Source organism: Bufo bufo, chromosome 5 (genome assembly GCF_905171765.1).
Source record: "Bufo bufo chromosome 5, aBufBuf1.1, whole genome shotgun sequence".
Classification (NCBI taxonomy): Eukaryota; Metazoa; Chordata; class Amphibia; order Anura; family Bufonidae; genus Bufo; species Bufo bufo.
The window spans coordinates 19,721,221-19,739,256 of NC_053393.1; the positions used below are offsets into that span (position 1 = coordinate 19,721,221).

The following is an 18,036-nucleotide window of genomic DNA, read 5'->3' on the forward strand; positions in this document are numbered from 1 at the left end:
CAGCAGGTCTTGCCCCTAATGTTTTAGAAGGTCAAATCAGCAGCAGGCACTCGCCTCTAATGTTTTAGGGGGTCAGCTCAGCAGCAGACCCTCACCCCTATTGTTTTAGATGGTCAGATCAGCAGCAGGTCCTCACCCCTAAAGTTTTAGATGATCAGATCAGCAGCAGGTCCTCACCCCTAATGTTTTAGAAGGTCATATCAGCAGCAGACCCTCACCCTCACAATTCTGCACATATCTGAAATTCCATGTGGCAGATTCACAAAAAGCTTGTGCCTGTTTCTTAGTAGCAAGAAGCAAAATTTTGAAAGCAGCTTCCGATGTGATCGAAGAGGAAAATGATCACTTGAAGCAGAAGATTTGACACTGTTTTCGTACAATTTGCTGTGACACATCACGTGATGAAACATCACGGTCTACGTCGTAAGTAATGGGGTGAATGGGGTCGGGGCGCAACCTGAAAGTTACCGTGACCCAGCAGTCGCAAAATGACACAAAATGTGTCTTGCGGCCAAAGTCGCTGCCTCACCCCAACCTTAGGCGGTATTCCAGAGCCGGGTTTGGAAATCTGTCAGACTTGTCCACCTCTGAAACAATCGGAGCAGCTGTTTAGACTGGATAATTACACAGAGATTACGGCTGAGGACACTCACGCTGCAGCTGCGCAGTTGTTACGATACCTGTTCCTTATTAAAAATTCAGCTTATAATCTGTTACTGGCATCGAATCACGGCAGTGGGAACACGTCATCTCACCCACCTCCCTCTCCATGGGGCGACTATTGTCCTGTGTGCAGCTGCACTTAGCAGAAGACAAATGCACCCAATGCAGGTTCGGTGCAGACCTTGAGTCATTCAGGAAAATTCCACTTAAAGGGGCTAGAAGTTTGAATGGAGGAGACGATGAATGGGGGGCAGGGGTTATAGTGTAGGAGAAAAGAAGCAAGACGTGAGCCCTGATTTGAAAGGCATTATGATACAGAACTGGAAAAACATGGCTGCTTTCTTCCATAAACAGCGCCACCCCTGTGCACAGGTTGTGTATGGTACTGCAGCTAAACTCCATTGAACTCAATAGAGCTGAACTGCAATACCAGAAACAACCCGTGGACAGGGGTGGCGCTGCTTCTGAAATTGGACATAATCCTGTAATGCCCCTTTGTGCTTCACAACGACACATTTGTGGACTTCCAAATTTTCACAAAAGGTTTGATTCAGAGCAGATGGTTTCATAGATGATAAATCATACAAACCATATAGTACATGCAGTGGTTGTTGTGTCCTCTCTCTTGATGCCCTCTATAGACATGTGTCAGGGTCAAGGGACTTATCTGTTTGACTGCTAATGTGGTGATGTCATCATGACATCATCATGTCTGATGTCATCAAACTGTTCACCATGATAACTCTCTTAGACGAGGGATCTTAGAAGATTGACACGCTGTCCTAAAAAGATCCATGAGGAAAGTTGAACCAGATTAGCACTGCTACATCTCTGGCACACTAGCCTACTGCATCGGCTCCTCTGTGTTTCTAACCCTTGGGTTTGTCAGGTTGGGGCACGCTGCTTTCAGGGGGTTCAGATGTTAATAAGGCCGGACCGTGGACCTCTTCCTGACATTCCTGGTGGTCTGGTTTCTATCTTTATTTTTCTTCTGGCTTCAAACCCAGATTCCCAGCCCAAGTTATCGAGGGAACCAGAACCTTCACAGTAAAGTCCAATAGTCGCTGACAAAAGACCCACCACAAGTTTCTAGCATCTGGATGCCAACATTAATATACTTCCATTCTTTGGCAGCAAGTAGAGATCTTAAGAATGGTGGAGAACTGCATAATTGATGAGCTACCATGGAAATATGAACAATTAGAAAAGCTTGATAGCAGCAGAGGATAAGAGAAGTTGCAGGACAATGCTATATGATCTATGCACAGATAAGCAGATACATGCTGGTGAAGATCGCTGCGATCGTCCCATTATAATGTAATGATATAGCAGAGCTGAGTTTGACTTTTGGAAGGAAGCATGAGAGCTGGACTGCCTGCTATGTGTGGTCCTATACAGGACGGCATTCATTACTGTAGTGCAGCACCAAGGACAGCTCTCCAGGAACCTGCTGGGGATTAAGGTCTATATCTCCACTTACAGATGAGGGAATTGATTCTAAACGAATTGGATTTGTTACGAATTTCACAAAAATTCTGCTGCCAAATGAATCTGGAGTTTTGTGTGGAAAGCACAGACGCCATGTGAGGAGACGTGTGTCCAATGTCTCTGGCAGGCAGCACTTACAGACACAAGCCGGCCATGTTAGCGTGTTGCGGGGACAGTTTAGGGACACATTTAGTCAGCTAGGGTTTTATAAGAGAGGGAAAGCATAGAGTCAGTCACTGGTGTATGGGTGTCTTACAGTGTGGGGGGAAACCTCAAGTTTCCACAGTTCACACCGTGCATTCGGAAAGTTTTCAGACCCTTTCACTGTTTTTACATTTTGTTATTTTGCTCCTTGTGCTAAAAAAATAAAAAAATTACAAAATTTTAAAAATACACATTTTCTCCTCCTTATTCTGTACCCCATAATGAGAAAGTGAAAGCAAAATTTTAAAAATGTTTGCAAATTTATTAAAAAGCAAAAAAAAAAAATTTCTCCTGGACATATAGTAAGTATTCAGATTACAGATGAGCGAACCACTCAAGATTCGGTTTGTTTTAAGTTCACAGAAGTTTTTGAAAAATTCAGTTTAGGCAGGAATCGACTGTTGTAGGCTAGACCACCCTCCTCTTGAATTCTGGGGAAAATATATGCAAATTATCAGGTCTAACATCTGCTGGTATCAGATAGGTTTAGGAAAGCTAATTTGAATGTCTTTCCCAGAAACCTAGAGGGGCAGCGACTAGCCTGCAATACTGCGCATTCAAAGGGGTCTTCATAATGAAAAAGAGTACCCCTTTAGACAACGCATATATATTGTTGAGAAATACATATTTGTATACTAGGCTCGAACATTTTAAAAAAATTGGACCGAATAACCAACTGATAGAACCAGTTGGCTCATCTTTAATTCACACCCCTTTGCTATGAGACTTGACATTTAGGTCTGGGGCCTCCCATTTCTCTGGATCATCTCTGAGATGTTCTACACCTTGATTGGAGTCACCTGTGGTAAATTCAGGTGATTGGACATGATTTGGAAAGACACAGTTCTATCTATACCTGTATAAGGTCTCACAGCTGACAATGTCTATCAGAGCAAATACCAAGCCAACAAGAGGAAAGAACTGACTGTAGAGCTCAGAGACAAGATTTTGTGGAGGCACAGATCTGGAGAAGGGGACAAAAAATGTCTGCTGCACTGAAAGTTGCCCAGAGCACAGTGGTCTCCATAATTCTTAAATGGAAGAAATTTGGAACAACCAGGACCAGTGATTTACAATCAGGAGGTTCAGGTACAAATCATGCATTACATAGCAACAAACAAGTCAACATTTAAAACAAGAGGATCTATGAAGAGATAGGAGTGACACAGTGGAATGGTCTGGATATATGAACAATTTAGGTGAGTAGATATAAATCTGCATGAGCCCTCACCAGCTGATATCTCTAGTGCTTCTGAGTGTATGAGGTGTGGTTGATAGTACTGAATGATGGATTAGGCAATAAAAATGATGATAGGGGGAGGGGGGAGAATGTAGAAAGGTTAAATTAGGGAATGTGATTGACCACACAGAAAAGATATGTTTTTAGGGAGCACTTAAAACTGTGGATGTGAAAGGAGGGAGGGGGGGTCAGTGTCAAACATAACACCGAGACATCAGGCGTGCTGCCTAGGTGTGATGCTAGTGCCACACACAGAGGGAAAAACTGGATTAGATAGGTTAGTAGATGTAGAAAACACGAGAAATTTATTTTTGAAAGATTCAGTTTCATATCAGAGAGGACATGATGTTAGAGAAAGTGGACAGACTTTCACTGGTGTTCTATAGTATAGCGAGGGTAATGTCACAGGGTTAAGTGTATAGTTGGGTTTCGTCCACATAGAGATGGTACTGGAAACAAATATAATGATAATCTGTCCAATAGGGCTAAATAGAGAGAAAAGAGGGAAAGACCTAAGACTGAACCTTGAGGAATCTCAACAGCAAGAGGGAGAGGAGGGGAAGTAAAGCCAGCGAATGATACATTGAAAGAGTGGTCAGAGAGATAGGAAGAAAACTAGGAGAGAGAGAAGTTTCCTTAATACCAATAGATTGGAGCATGGTAAGGAGGAGAAGGTGGTCTACAGTACTAAAAGCGAGATCCAGAAGAATGAGCAGGGAGTAGTCACCATTGTGGTAAACTGCCAGGAAGTGATTTGTAACTATGGTGAGGGCAGTTACTGTAGAATGTAGAGTGTGGAAATAAGATTGCAATGGTTAAGGAGTCAGCAGAGAGATAGAAGATGAGGCGAGAGTAGACCAAGTGCTCCAGGAGTTTAGAGATGAAGAGGAGATAGAGACATGTCTGTAGTTAGTTGTGCAGGACAGGTCAAGAGATGGTTTCTTTAGTTATGGGTTTATGACTGAATGTTTCAAATAGGAAGGGAAGATACCAGAAGAGAGACAGAGGTTGAAGATTTTAGGTAGGTGAGTAGCGAAAGCCGGTGAGAGAGATTGGAGAAATTGAAGGGAATAGGGTCAGTAGTGCATGTGGTAGGGTGAGAAGAAGAGAGGAGCATGGAGAATTCTTCTTCTGTGACTAGGTCAAATGTGGAAAGTGAACCAGAGGAGATGCTGGGTGGAAGGGGAATGATGACGCTTGGAGACAGGGAGCTAATTGCTGAATGTTGTCAATTTTGTCTATGAAGTAGGTGGCCTGATCTTCAGCACAGAGGTCTGTACTAGGCCCCTGCACTTTTGAACAGAGGAGGGAGTGAAAAGTGTCAAAAAGTTTATTTTTATTTTTATATTAGATAGTGAAGAGATCAGGGTCGTGAAATAGGTCTGTCTGATGAGCTGCAGGGTGCAGGGCAGAGTAATAAGTTCTCAGCATAAATTTGTGATTTGCGTGAGTTTTTCTCCATAGGCATTCGGTACTCTTAGAGCATCACTGGAGAAAGTGGGTTTGAGTTGTAAGCCAGGTTTACTTTTCGAGGTTCTAAGTGTAGGGTGTGCTACTTTATCTAGGGTGCTTCTTAGGGTACCATTCTAGTATTTTGCAGCCAGATCTGGACAGGAGAGAGAAGAGATATAAGACAATGATGACTATAGAGAGTATGTAAGTATCTTAGAGTCCGTGGCATGTATAATGTGTAAAAAGTAGTAGTGTGCTTAAATGGATGAGGACAGTTGACAGTGAAGAAGAGAAGGTTGTGGTCAGAGAGCGGGAGAGGAGGGTTTGTGAAGTTAGAAAAGGAGCAGAGCCGGAAAAATACCAGGTCAAGTGTGCACGGTCTTTTTGTATTTGAGAGTTAGAAAGTTGTTAAAGGCCAATAGAGGAGGTTAGAGATAGAAGCTGGTAGGCAGACGGGAAAATAGGGCTATCTATGTTGATGGTAAAGTCGCCCAAAATTGAGAGTTTATAATTCTGAGGACAGGAAGAATGGCAGTCAGACAGCAAAGTGATCCAGGAACTGGGTGGGTGAGCTAGGGGGTTGGTATACAACCACTACCAGAGAGAGAGCATGGAAGAGCCTGAGGGTGTGGACCTTAAAAGATGGGAAACAGAGTGATGGTACTGGAGGAATAACCTAGAAAGCGCATTGTGGGGAAGAAGTATGCTGACTCCACCACCATGTCTGTTCTCAGGTATGGGGTGTGAGAGAGTGACTGGAAAAGTAGTAGAGAATCGTTATATTTCCCCTAGGTTTCTTTCATATACCATGTACTATGCTACAGGAGGTGGATATCTCAACTAGGAAACCTGGGTGAGATATCAGAAATCCAGGAAAAGATGGTCTGCTTTAGCAAAGCATAGTTTGCTGAGGACTTTGGTAAATTGTGTTGTCGGGCCTGGATTTCAATGGAATGAGGATGCAGGTTGGTAGCGGGGCTCCTCATTCCCTTCCTGTCCAGAACAGGTTTCATACAGAGCTCTCAGCCAGGTGATGGAGCTCAGCTCATTTCTGGGCTATAAAGGTTTGCACTGAGCATGTCTGGCTTTCACCATTGCTGCTGAAGTCTGTGCAAACAACAAAAAGGACACTGTAAGTTTATTTTGAATTGTGTCGTGTGGCTGGTGGTAGGCCGCCCGTATAGAAAGGGTGATTTTATGTTTAGTTAGTGCTCAGCCGAGCAGGAATTTATTTTGTGTCTTTGCCTGAATGTAAAGTCCTTATATTTTGTTTGTGGACGAGAATAAAGAAAACAGGCAAACCCCTGTGTGAACTGTGCCATTGTGTCACTGTCTCTGACTGCTGTGCCTACTACTATTGAGCTGATCCCCACATATGGTGTCGGATGCGGGCACTTGGATCCAAAAATGCAGTCTTAAAGAGACAGACACCTAAAAAGTTTGTTGCACAGACCTGCCAGTTCACTTCACAGCTGGTGTAATGGAGGACTTTGGCAAACAGTTTGGACAAGCCATTCTTCAACAGCAACAGCTGATTTTGCAGCAGCAGCAAACCTATGCACAGGCTAGCAAACGACAGCACCAGGCACAGGCCAGGCATGATGATATGAATCGCCAATTAATGGAGAAAATGGCAGTGCTGAGTGAGGCAATGGCGGCTTTGCGACTGACCGGTGAAAATGCTGCTGTGTCAGGAAGCCGGGGAGCGTTGCCAACAGCACGGGCTGCGGTACAAAGTTCACTCCAAAAGATGACGCCCACAGATGATGTGGAAGCCTATCTCATGGTCTTTGAGAGAGTAGCAGAGCGTGAAAAGTTACCAGTCGACCAGTGGGCGGATGTGGTGGCGCCTTTCTTAACTGGGGAACCGCAGAAGGCCTACTACGATTTGGGTGAGCCAGAGGCGAAAAATTATGCAAAACTTAAGGGTGAGATACTTGCTCGACTTGGAGTAAACATGCATGTGCGTGCAGGCCGTGTGCACAACTGGACTTTCTCTGAGAGCTTGCCACCCCGTTCACAGATGCACGATCTGATCCATCTTGTGAGGAAATGGCTGCAGCCTGAGGAGAGTACCCCAGGTCAAATTGTAGAAAAAGTTGTCCTGGATAAGTTCATCAGGTCAGTACCCCCCAAGATCCAGCGCTGGGTTGGACAAGGAGGACCTACAACTGCTGACCAATTGGTGAGTCTCGTGGAGCAGTACAGTGCAACAGAGGACCTACTCCAAGCATCTTCCAGGTATGCCAGCCCCAGGGACAGCAGGTCACCGAAGTCTACTGGTAAGACTGTACCAATTGCTAGAGACATGAGAAATGCTTTAAGGGGAGATGGCTCAAAGGGGGAGCCAGCTGTGCCACGTTCCGCTGGGACCTGGAGGTCCATGCCAGGGTCCCAAAATGGGGAACAGTGCCGTGTACAGTGCTGGCGGTGTCATGAATTTGGACATGTGGTTGCTAATTGCCCCCTCACAACTGAGCCAATGGACTGCAATATGTCCAGACGTATTTCTCTGTTTGCACAACCCGTGTATTCTGCAGAAACTGTGTCTAAGTTAGAACCTCAAATGTGTACTGTGTCCATAGGAGGTTGTACAGCTGAGGCGCTGTTGGACTCTGGGAGCTTGGTGACCTTGGTACACGGCTCTCTGGTAAACCCTGGGACATACAGTGGACATACTGTTGGGGTACTGTGCATACATGGAGAAACCAGAGAGTACCCAACTGCTCGGGTCACAATAGAAACTCCATGTGGTGTATCATGTCATGAAGTGGGTGTGGTTAAATCACTAATGCATAGTGTGATACTGGGAAGAAACTTTTCCCTATTCTGGGACTTATGGCAGAGCAGAAATGTAACCTGTGGAGAAAATCTGACTGATAATGTGTGTACTGAGGTTACCCCTGAACCCTATGACCCCGATTCTGAGGTTCCCACAGTAGGGGTGACCACTGACGAAGTTGATAATTTTCCTCTAGCCGTTCTAGCTGGTGATACTGAAGATGTGGGGGGGGGTTCCTGATATGCCTAATTTAGAGGTGTCTCGTGACAATTTTGGGACTGCTCAGCTCAGAGACCCCACTTTGACACGATCAAGGGAAAATGTGAAGGTGTTGAATGGTGTACCACAGTATCCAGGTGCTGATGGTGAGTTTCCCCATATGGCTGTTAACCAGGATCTATTATACCGGGTAGATAAAATACGTGGGGTAATTGTTGAGCAACTGGTGGTGCCCCAACCGTATCGCAGACTGGTATTGGATCTAGCACACAAGCATGTGCTGGGAGGTCATCTTGGGTCTGAAAAGACCAGAGAACGCATTCTCCAGCGTTTTTTTTGGCCAGGGATTTTTTCTGAGGTACAGAGGTTTTGTGAATCCTGCCCAGAGTGTCAACTAACCTCTCCTGTGTCACGTTTTAGAAGTCCTTTGGTACCCTTGCCCATTATAGAAGTACCATTTGAAAGGGTGGCCATGGATTTGGTAGGCCCTGTTGTAAAATCTGCACGGGGACATCAACATATACTTGTAGTGTTAGATTACGCCACACGCTATCCTGAGGCAGTGCCTTTACGAAACACCTCTGCTAAGCTTATTGCCAAGGAGCTTTTTTACATGTTTTCTCGCACAGGCATACCAAAGGAGATCCTTACGGATCAGGGGACTCCTTTCATGTCCAAGGTCACTAAAGAAATGTGTAAGCTCTTGAAGATTAAACACCTGCGTACTTCCGTGTGTCATCCTCAAACCTCATCGTAGATATGCCTCTGCTTATCTAGATGATATCATCATTTTTAGTGATGACTGGGAAAGTCATTTACCAAAAGTGCAGGCGGTGTTGGATTCCCTCCGGGCAGCCGGATTAACAGCAAACCCTAAGAAGTGTGCTTTAGGTCTTGAGGAAGCACGTTATCTAGGGTATATAATTAGGAGAGGTGTAATAAAACCTCAAGTGAATAAGGTAGAAGCCATCCAAGATTGGCCCCGGCCCATAACCAAAAAGCAAGTGAGAGCCTTTTTGGGAATTGTGGGGTATTACCGTAGGTTTATCCCAAACTTTGCTAGTGTAGCAGTACCCTTGACAGACCTCACCAAGGGAAGTAAGTCGGCCATGGTAAAATGGAGCACAGAAGCTGAGAGTGCATTTCAGGAGTTAAAGTCTGCCCTTTGTAGAGAACCAGTGTTGATGACCCCAGATTTCAAAAAGGTGTTTACTGTACAGACGGATGCCTCTGATGTTGGTTTAGGGGCAGTCCTGTCACAGGAGGTTGGGGGAGAAGAACACCCCGTGACATACCTGAGTAGAAAACTTACTCCTGCGGAGAAAAATTATAGTATTGTCGAACGGGAATGTCTGGCAATTAAATGGGCTCTAGAGACTCTAAGATATTACTTGTTGGGTCGACAGTTCAGGTTGGTGACAGATCATTCCCCCCTTACATGGATGAGTCAGGCCAAGGAGAAAAACGCGAGAGTCACAAGGTGGTTTCTGACTTTACAAAACTTTAAATTTTTGGTTGAGCACAGGTCAGGCAAACTGCAAGGGAATGCCGATGCCCTGTCCAGAACACACTGTTTGGCCCCACAGGTTCGAACAAAGGGGGAGGGTATGTGAGAGAGTGACTGGAAAAGTAGTAGAGAATCGTTATATTTCCCCTAGGTTTCTTTCATATACCATGTACTATGCTACAGGAGGTGGATATCTCAACTAGGAAACCTGGGTGAGATATCAGAAATCCAGGAAAAGATGGTCTGCTTTAGCAAAGCATAGTTTGCTGAGGACTTTGGTAAATTGTGTTGTCGGGCCTGGATTTCAATGGAATGAGGATGCAGGTTGGTAGCGGGGCTCCTCATTCCCTTCCTGTCCAGAACAGGTTTCATACAGAGCTCTCAGCCAGGTGATGGAGCTCAGCTCATTTCTGGGCTATAAAGGTTTGCACTGAGCATGTCTGGGTGGGGACTGGTTGAACTGACTGGCTTTCACCATTGCTGCTGAAGTCTGTGCAAACAACAAAAAGGACACTGTAAGTTTATTTTGAATTGTGTCGTGTGGCTGGTAGTAGGCCGCCCGTATAGAAAGGGTGATTTTATGTTTAGTTAGTGCTCAGCCGAGCAGGAATTTATTTTGTGTCTTTGCCTGAATGTAAAGGCCTTATATTTTGTTTGTGGACGAGAATAAAGAAAACAGGCAAACCCCTGTGTGAACTGTGCCATTGTGTCACTGTCTCTGACTGCTGTGCCTACTACTATTGAGCTGATCCCCACAGGGGGTATGAGAAAAATGTAAGCCACCATAAGAAAAAGGTGCAGGAGCAGCAGTGTCAGATTGCAGAATCCAAGTTTCAGTGAGAGCCAGCAGGTTAAGAGAATTAGTAATAAAGAAGTCGTGAATGTAGGGGAGTTTGTTGCACACTGATTGTGGGTTCCAGAATTCATAGTTAAAGAACATAGAGAATGTTTATGAGATTGTCAGGGTCTCTATGCGAGATTGCAAAAGGGTTAGAAGTAGCTGAAGCAGGTGGACCAGGTTTAGGCGAAATATCCCCTGAAGCTAAAAGCAAACAAATAAAAAGACAGCACATGTTTGAGTGATTTGTAAAAGTGTTTTTTTGTGCTGCACCCTGGGACATGATGGGTGAAGTTGATTCGGGTAGGTGAATAATTCATGAGAGCTGTACATGGGCGAGGGAAAGAGAGATGGACTGATGTGAAGAGAGTGAAATGGAGGTGTCACAAGGTGGTGAGTGTGGGGGAAGGAGCACATCATGCTTTTGTATCTTGCCTAACATACCCATCTTTTGCCCAATTGCCATGTTTAACTGCAAGACACTTTGCATATGGTGACTCTGCCAGCCCCTCACAATCGTGCCTCCCCGCAACTATGTCTACATTTATAGGGCAGTGTTTGCTGGGATCTGTGGGTCATGTAGCTTGTTTAATCTAATTAACAAGGAGATCACAACACCAGACCAGGAAGAGCTAATCAAAGACCAACGAGCTAACACATTGCCCGGGCTGTCTCATGGAATACACTAAGGGCTGTATTATATTTAAACGTTTTGCAGGTGATTGTCAGGAGGGAGGCGTTCCTTCCCGACAATCGCCTGCTCTTTAGTGGAGGAGACCGCTGCTTTTACAGGCAGCAATCTCCTCCACAGTATGGGGTGGAGCAATGGCATTAGCCCATACATCGTCCCCATACTGACTAGTTGTTTTCCGGCAGCAGAGTGTGACAACATGACAACATGATCTGCTTCCGGCAAACAATGATTTTTAAGCCTGTGTTTACTTGTTCATCGGGTATTCGGCGCAGTATTACACTGCCAGATTGATCGCTCCTACGACTGCTCGTTAGCAATGATCAGGATGACCATCGACCAGTGTAAAACAACCCTAAGGATCAAACAATTTAGGGCTCATGCACACGAATGTATTTTCTTTCCGTGTCCGTTCCGTTTTTTTGCGGACCGTATGCAGAACAATTCATTTCAATGGGTCCGCAAACAAAATTGAATTTACTCCGTGTGCGTTCCATTTCCGTATGTCCTTATTTCCGTTCCGCAACAAAATAGAACATGTCCTATTATTGTCCGCATTACAGACAAGGATAGAGCTGTTCTACTAGAGGCCAGCTGTTCTGTTCCGCAAAATACGGAATGCACACGGACGTCATCCTTATTTTATGCGGATCCGTTTTTGCGAACCGCAAAATACCAACGGTCGTGTGAATGAGGCCATAATAGTTACACAAATAATATCTACGCTGAGGAACATACACATAGTCATATATATCATTAGTAAGTGTTCGATATTTATGCAGAAAGAGTAACACAATGTAGTAGATGTTATCTGCAGTCCTATGTAACACCATATATAACACTTCTGTAGTTTATTATCAGTTATATCACACTCTGTATACTCCTGCCCTGGTGTATACCGTATACTGTGCCGTTGGGACAGGTTTAGGTTCTTTCGAGTCCTGGTGACGTGTTAGTCTGGAGATTAGGCTGTCTAGCTGCTCATAAATGGATTGTTAGATAGAACAGAATTGTAACAAACCCTCAGCTGTAAGAAGTATTAGGGATTTTTTGGTACTAAGATATAAACAAAAATTGTTTCCATTCACTGATAGCAAGCGGAGATCTTGAAAATGGAGATTAGTTAAAATACTAAATCTGTTAGGTAGTTACAAAATGTCCTTGGAGCGTCATTGACATCACACGTACTGTGTACTGCAATGTATGAAGTGTGACTGAGGATTAGTGTGAAGCTGAGGAGGGTGATGAAGATGATGATGATGAGGGTTCTGATGCTCTCTATGTAGGGCAGTGCTCTCCTGACGTCGGCAGTCTGACAGGCAGAGCAGTGACACTTCCCGGCTGCACACATGCCAGTGACGAGCAGGCTCGGAAATGAACCTTATAAGGAGGCGATTTCCTTCTCGGCAGGAAGGATCCACAGCATTCCCCGAGAACGCAGGCTTCCCTCACTGGGGGGACCACTAATCACAGGACAGGTGGTCGCACACATGTATCCGGATCTCATCTCCGAAAAGAAGAACAGAATCAGACAGCAGTATAATCAGGACTACTCCACCCATCATGTCATGTTACTGTCAAGAGAAAGTAATCTTAAGCTCATGTGTGATACTGTCTGCTGAGCTGTGTATCTAATCCTATCCTGTGTGATACTGTCTACTGAGCTGTGTATCTAATCCTATCCTGTGTGATACTGCCTGCTGAGCTGTGTATCTAATCCTATCCTGTGTGATACTGTCTGCAGAGCTGTGTATCTAATCCTATCCTGTGTGGTACTGTCTGCTGAGCTGTGTATCTAATCCTATCCTGTGTGATACTGTCTGCTGAGCTGTGTATCTAATCCTATCCTGTGTGATACTGTCTGCTGAGCTGTGTATCTAATCCTATCCTGTGTGATACTGTCTACTGAGCTGTGTATCTAATCCTATCCTGTGTGATACTGTCTGCTGAGCTGTGTATCTAATCCTGTCCTGTGTGATACTGTCTGCTGAGCTGTGTATCTAATCCTATCCTGTGTGATACTGTCTGCTGAGCTGTGTATCTAATCCTATCCTGTGTGATACTGTCTGCTGAGCTGTGTATCTAATCCTATCCTGTGTGATACTGTCTGCTGAGCTGTGTATCTAATCCTATCCTGTGTGATACAGTCTGCTGAGCTGTGTATCTAATCCTGTCCTGTGTGATACTGTCTGCTGAGCTGTGTATCTAATCCTATCCTATGTGATACTGTCTGCTGAGCTGTGTATCTAATCCTATCCTGTGTGATACTGTCTGCTGAGCTGTGTATCTAATCCTATCCTGTGTGATACTGTCTGCTGAGCTGTGTATCTAATCCTATCCTGTGTGATACTGTCTGCTGACCTGTGTATCTAATCCTATCCTGTGTGATACTGTCTGCTGAGCTGTGTATCTAATCCTATCCTGTGTGATACTGTCTGCTGAGCTGTGTATCTAATCCTATCCTGTGTGATACTGTCTGCTGACCTGTGTATCTAATCCTATCCTGTGTGATACTGTCTGCTGAGCTGTGTATCTAATCCTATCCTGTGTGATACAGTCTGCTGTGCAGTGTATCTAATCCTATCCTGTGTGATACTGTCTGCTGAGCTGTGTATCTAATCCTATCTTGTGTGATACTGTCTGCTGAGCTGTGTATCTAATCCTATCCTGTGTGATACTGTCTGCTGAGCTATGTATCTAATCCTATCCTGTGTGATACTGTCTGCTGAGCTTTGTATCTAATCTTATGTTGTGTGATACTGTCTGCTAAACTGTGTATCTAATCCTATCCTGTGTGATACTGTCTGCTGAGCTGTGTATCTAATCCTATCCTGTGTGATACTGTCTGCTGAGCTGTGTATCTAATCCTATCCTGTGTGATACTGTCTGCTGAGCTGTGTATCTAATCCTATCCTGTGTGATACTGTCTGCTGAGCTGTGTATCTAATCCTATCCTGTGTGATACAGTCTGCTGAGCTGTGTATCTAATCATGTGTGATACTATCTGCTGAGCTGTGTATCTAATCCTGTCCTGTGTGATACTGTCTGCTGAGCTGTGTATCTAATCCTATCCTGTGTGATACTGTCTGCTGAGCTGTGTATCTAATCCTATCCTGTGTGATACTGTCTGCTGAGCTGTGTATCTAATCCTATCCTGTGTGATACAGTCTGCTGAGCTGTGTATCTAATCCTGTCCTGTGTGATACTGTCTGCTGAGCTGTGTATCTAATCCTATCCTGTGTGATACTGTCTACTGAGCTGTGTATCTAATCCTATCCTGTGTGATACTGTCTGCTGAGCTGTGTATCTAATCCTGTCCTGTGTGATACTGTCTGCTGAGCTGTGTATCTAATCCTATCCTGTGTGATACTGTCTGCTGAGCTGTGTATCTAATCCTATCCTGTGTGATACTGTCTGCTGAGCTGTGTATCTAATCCTATCCTGTGTGATACTGTCTGCTGAGCTGTGTATCTAATCCTATCCTGTGTGATACAGTCTGCTGAGCTGTGTATCTAATCCTGTCCTGTGTGATACTGTCTGCTGAGCTGTGTATCTAATCCTATCCTATGTGATACTGTCTGCTGAGCTGTGTATCTAATCCTATCCTGTGTGATACTGTCTGCTGAGCTGTGTATCTAATCCTATCCTGTGTGATACTGTCTGCTGAGCTGTGTATCTAATCCTATCCTGTGTGATACTGTCTGCTGACCTGTGTATCTAATCCTATCCTGTGTGATACTGTCTGCTGAGCTGTGTATCTAATCCTATCCTGTGTGATACTGTCTGCTGACCTGTGTATCTAATCCTATCCTGTGTGATACTGTCTGCTGAGCTGTGTATCTAATCCTATCCTGTGTGATACAGTCTGCTGTGCAGTGTATCTAATCCTATCCTGTGTGATACTGTCTGCTGAGCTGTGTATCTAATCCTATCTTGTGTGATACTGTCTGCTGAGCTGTGTATCTAATCCTATCCTGTGTGATACTGTCTGCTGAGCTATGTATCTAATCCTATCCTGTGTGATACTGTCTGCTGAGCTTTGTATCTAATCTTATGTTGTGTGATACTGTCTGCTAAACTGTGTATCTAATCCTATCCTGTGTGATACTGTCTGCTGAGCTGTGTATCTAATCCTATCCTGTGTGATACTGTCTGCTGAGCTGTGTATCTAATCCTATCCTGTGTGATACTGTCTGCTGAGCTGTGTATCTAATCCTATCCTGTGTGATACTGTCTGCTGAGCTGTGTATCTAATCCTATCCTGTGTGATACAGTCTGCTGAGCTGTGTATCTAATCATGTGTGATACTATCTGCTGAGCTGTGTATCTAATCCTGTCCTGTGTGATACTGTCTGCTGAGCTGTGTATCTAATCCTATCCTGTGTGATACTGTCTGCTGAGCTGTGTATCTAATCCTATCCTGTGTGATACTGTCTGCTGAGCTGTGTATCTAATCCTATCCTGTGTGATACAGTCTGCTGAGCTGTGTATCTAATCCTGTCCTGTGTGATACTGTCTGCTGAGCTGTGTATCTAATCCTATCCTGTGTGATACTGTCTGCTGAGCTGTGTATCTAATCCTGTCCTATGTGATACTGTCTGCTGAGCTGTGTATCTAATCCTATCCTGTGTGATACTGTCTGCTGAGCTGTGTATCTAATCCTGTCCTGTGTGATACTGTCTGCTGAGCTATGTATCTAATCCTATCCTGTGTGATACTGTCTGCTGAGCTTTGTATCTAATCTTATGTTGTGTGATACTGTCTGCTAAACTGTGTATCTAATCCTATCCTGTGTGATACTGTCTGCTGAGCTGTGTATCTAATCCTATCCTGTGTGATACTGTCTGCTGAGCTGTGTATCTAATCCTATCCTGTGTGATACTGTCTGCTGAGCTGTGTATCTAATCCTATCCTGTGTGATACTGTCTGCTGAGCTGTGTATCTAATCCTATCCTGTGTGATACAGTCTGCTGAGCTGTGTATCTAATCATGTGTGATACTATCTGCTGAGCTGTGTATCTAATCCTGTCCTGTGTGATACTGTCTGCTGAGCTGTGTATCTAATCCTATCCTGTGTGATACTGTCTGCTGAGCTGTGTATCTAATCCTATCCTGTGTGATACTGTCTGCTGAGCTGTGTATCTAATCCTATCCTGTGTGATACAGTCTGCTGAGCTGTGTATCTAATCATGTGTGATACTATCTGCTGAGCTGTGTATCTAATCCTGTCCTGTGTGATACTGTCTGCTGAGCTGTGTATCTAATCCTATCCTGTGTGATACTGTCTGCTGAGCTGTGTATCTAATCCTATCCTGTGTGATACTGTCTGCTGAGCTGTGTATCTAATCCTGTCCTGTGTGATACTGTCTGCTGAGCTGTGTATCCAATCCTATCCTGTGTGATACTGTCTGCTGAGCTGTGTATCTAATCCTATCCTGTGTGATACTGACTGCTGAGCTATGTATCTAATCCTACCCTGTGTGTACTGTCTGCTGAGCTATGTATCTAATCCTATCCTGTGTGATACTGTCTGCTGAGCTGTGTATCTAATCCTATCCTGTGTGATACTGACTGCTGAGCTATGTATCTAATCCTATCCTGTGTGATACTGTCTGCTGAGCCGTGTATCTAATCCTATCCTGTGTGATACTGTCTGCTGAGCTGTGTATCTAATCCTATCCTGTGTGATACTGTCTGCTGAGCTGTGTATCTAATCCTATCCTGTGTGATACTGTCTGCTGAGCTGTGTATCTAATCCTATCCTGTGTGATACAGTCTGCTGAGCTGTGTATCTAATCATGTGTGATACTGTCTGCTGAGCTGTGTATCTAATCCTATCCTGTGTAATACTGTCTGCTGAGCTGTGTATCTAATCCTATCCTGTGTGATACTGTCTGCTAAGCTGTGTATCTAATCCTATACTGTGTGATACTGTCTGCTGAGCTGTGTATCTAATCCTATCCTGTGTGATACTGTCTGCTGAGCTGTGTATCTAATCCTGTCCTGTGTGATACTGTCTGCTGAGCTGTGTATCTAATCCTATCCTGTGTGATACTGTCTGCTGAGCTGTGTATCTAATCCTATACTGTGTGATACTATCTGCTGAGCTGTGTATCTAATCCTGTCCTGTGTGATACTGTCTGCTGGGCTGTGTATCTAATCATATCCTGTGTGATACAGCCTGCTGAGCTGTGTATCTAATCCTATCCTGTGTGATACAGTCTGCTGAGCTGTGTATCTAATCCTATCCTGTGTGATACTGTCTGCTGAGCTGTGTATCTAATCCTATCATATGTGATACTATCTGCTGAGCTGTGTATCTAATCCTATACTGTGTGATACTGTCTGCTAACTTGTGTATCTAATCCTGCCCTGTGTGATACTGTCTGCTGAGCTGTGTATCTAATCCTATCATGTGTGATACTGTCTGCTGAGCTGTGTATCTAATCCTATATTGAGTGATACTGTCTGCTGAGCTGTGTATCTAATCTTATCGTATGATATTATCTGCTGAGCTGTGTATCTAATCTTATCGTATGATACTATCTGCTGAGCTGTGTATCTAATCCTATCCTGTGTGATACTGTCTGCTGAGCTGTGTATCTAATCCTATAATGTGTGATACTGTCTGCTGAGCTGTGTATCTAATCCTATCATATGTGATACTATCTGCTGAGCTGTGTATCTAATCCTATCATGTGTGATACTGTCGGCTGAGCTGTGTATCTAATCTTATCCTGTGTGATACTGTCTGCTAAGGTGTGTATCTAATCCTATTCTGTGGGATACTGTCTGCTGAGCTGTGTATCTAATCCTATCCTGTGTGATACTGTCTGCAGAGCTGTGTATCTAATCCTATCCTGTGTGATACTGTCTGCAGAGCTGTGTATCTAATCCTATCCTGTGTGATACTGTCTGCTGAGCTGTGTATCTAATCCTATCCTATGTGATA

General features: G+C 44.3%; 1 long non-coding RNA gene across 1 annotated transcript; it reads right to left on the reverse strand.

The window, feature by feature from the left end:
* Positions 1–974: 974 nt before the first annotated feature.
* LOC121002026 lies at positions 975–17,805 on the reverse strand. Its single transcript, XR_005779200.1, has 3 exons — positions 17,792–17,805; positions 5,152–5,156; positions 975–1,069 (listed from the first exon to the last, which is right to left on the reverse strand). It is a non-coding gene; the product is annotated as an uncharacterized LOC121002026 (long non-coding RNA).
* Positions 17,806–18,036: the final 231 nt, after the last annotated feature.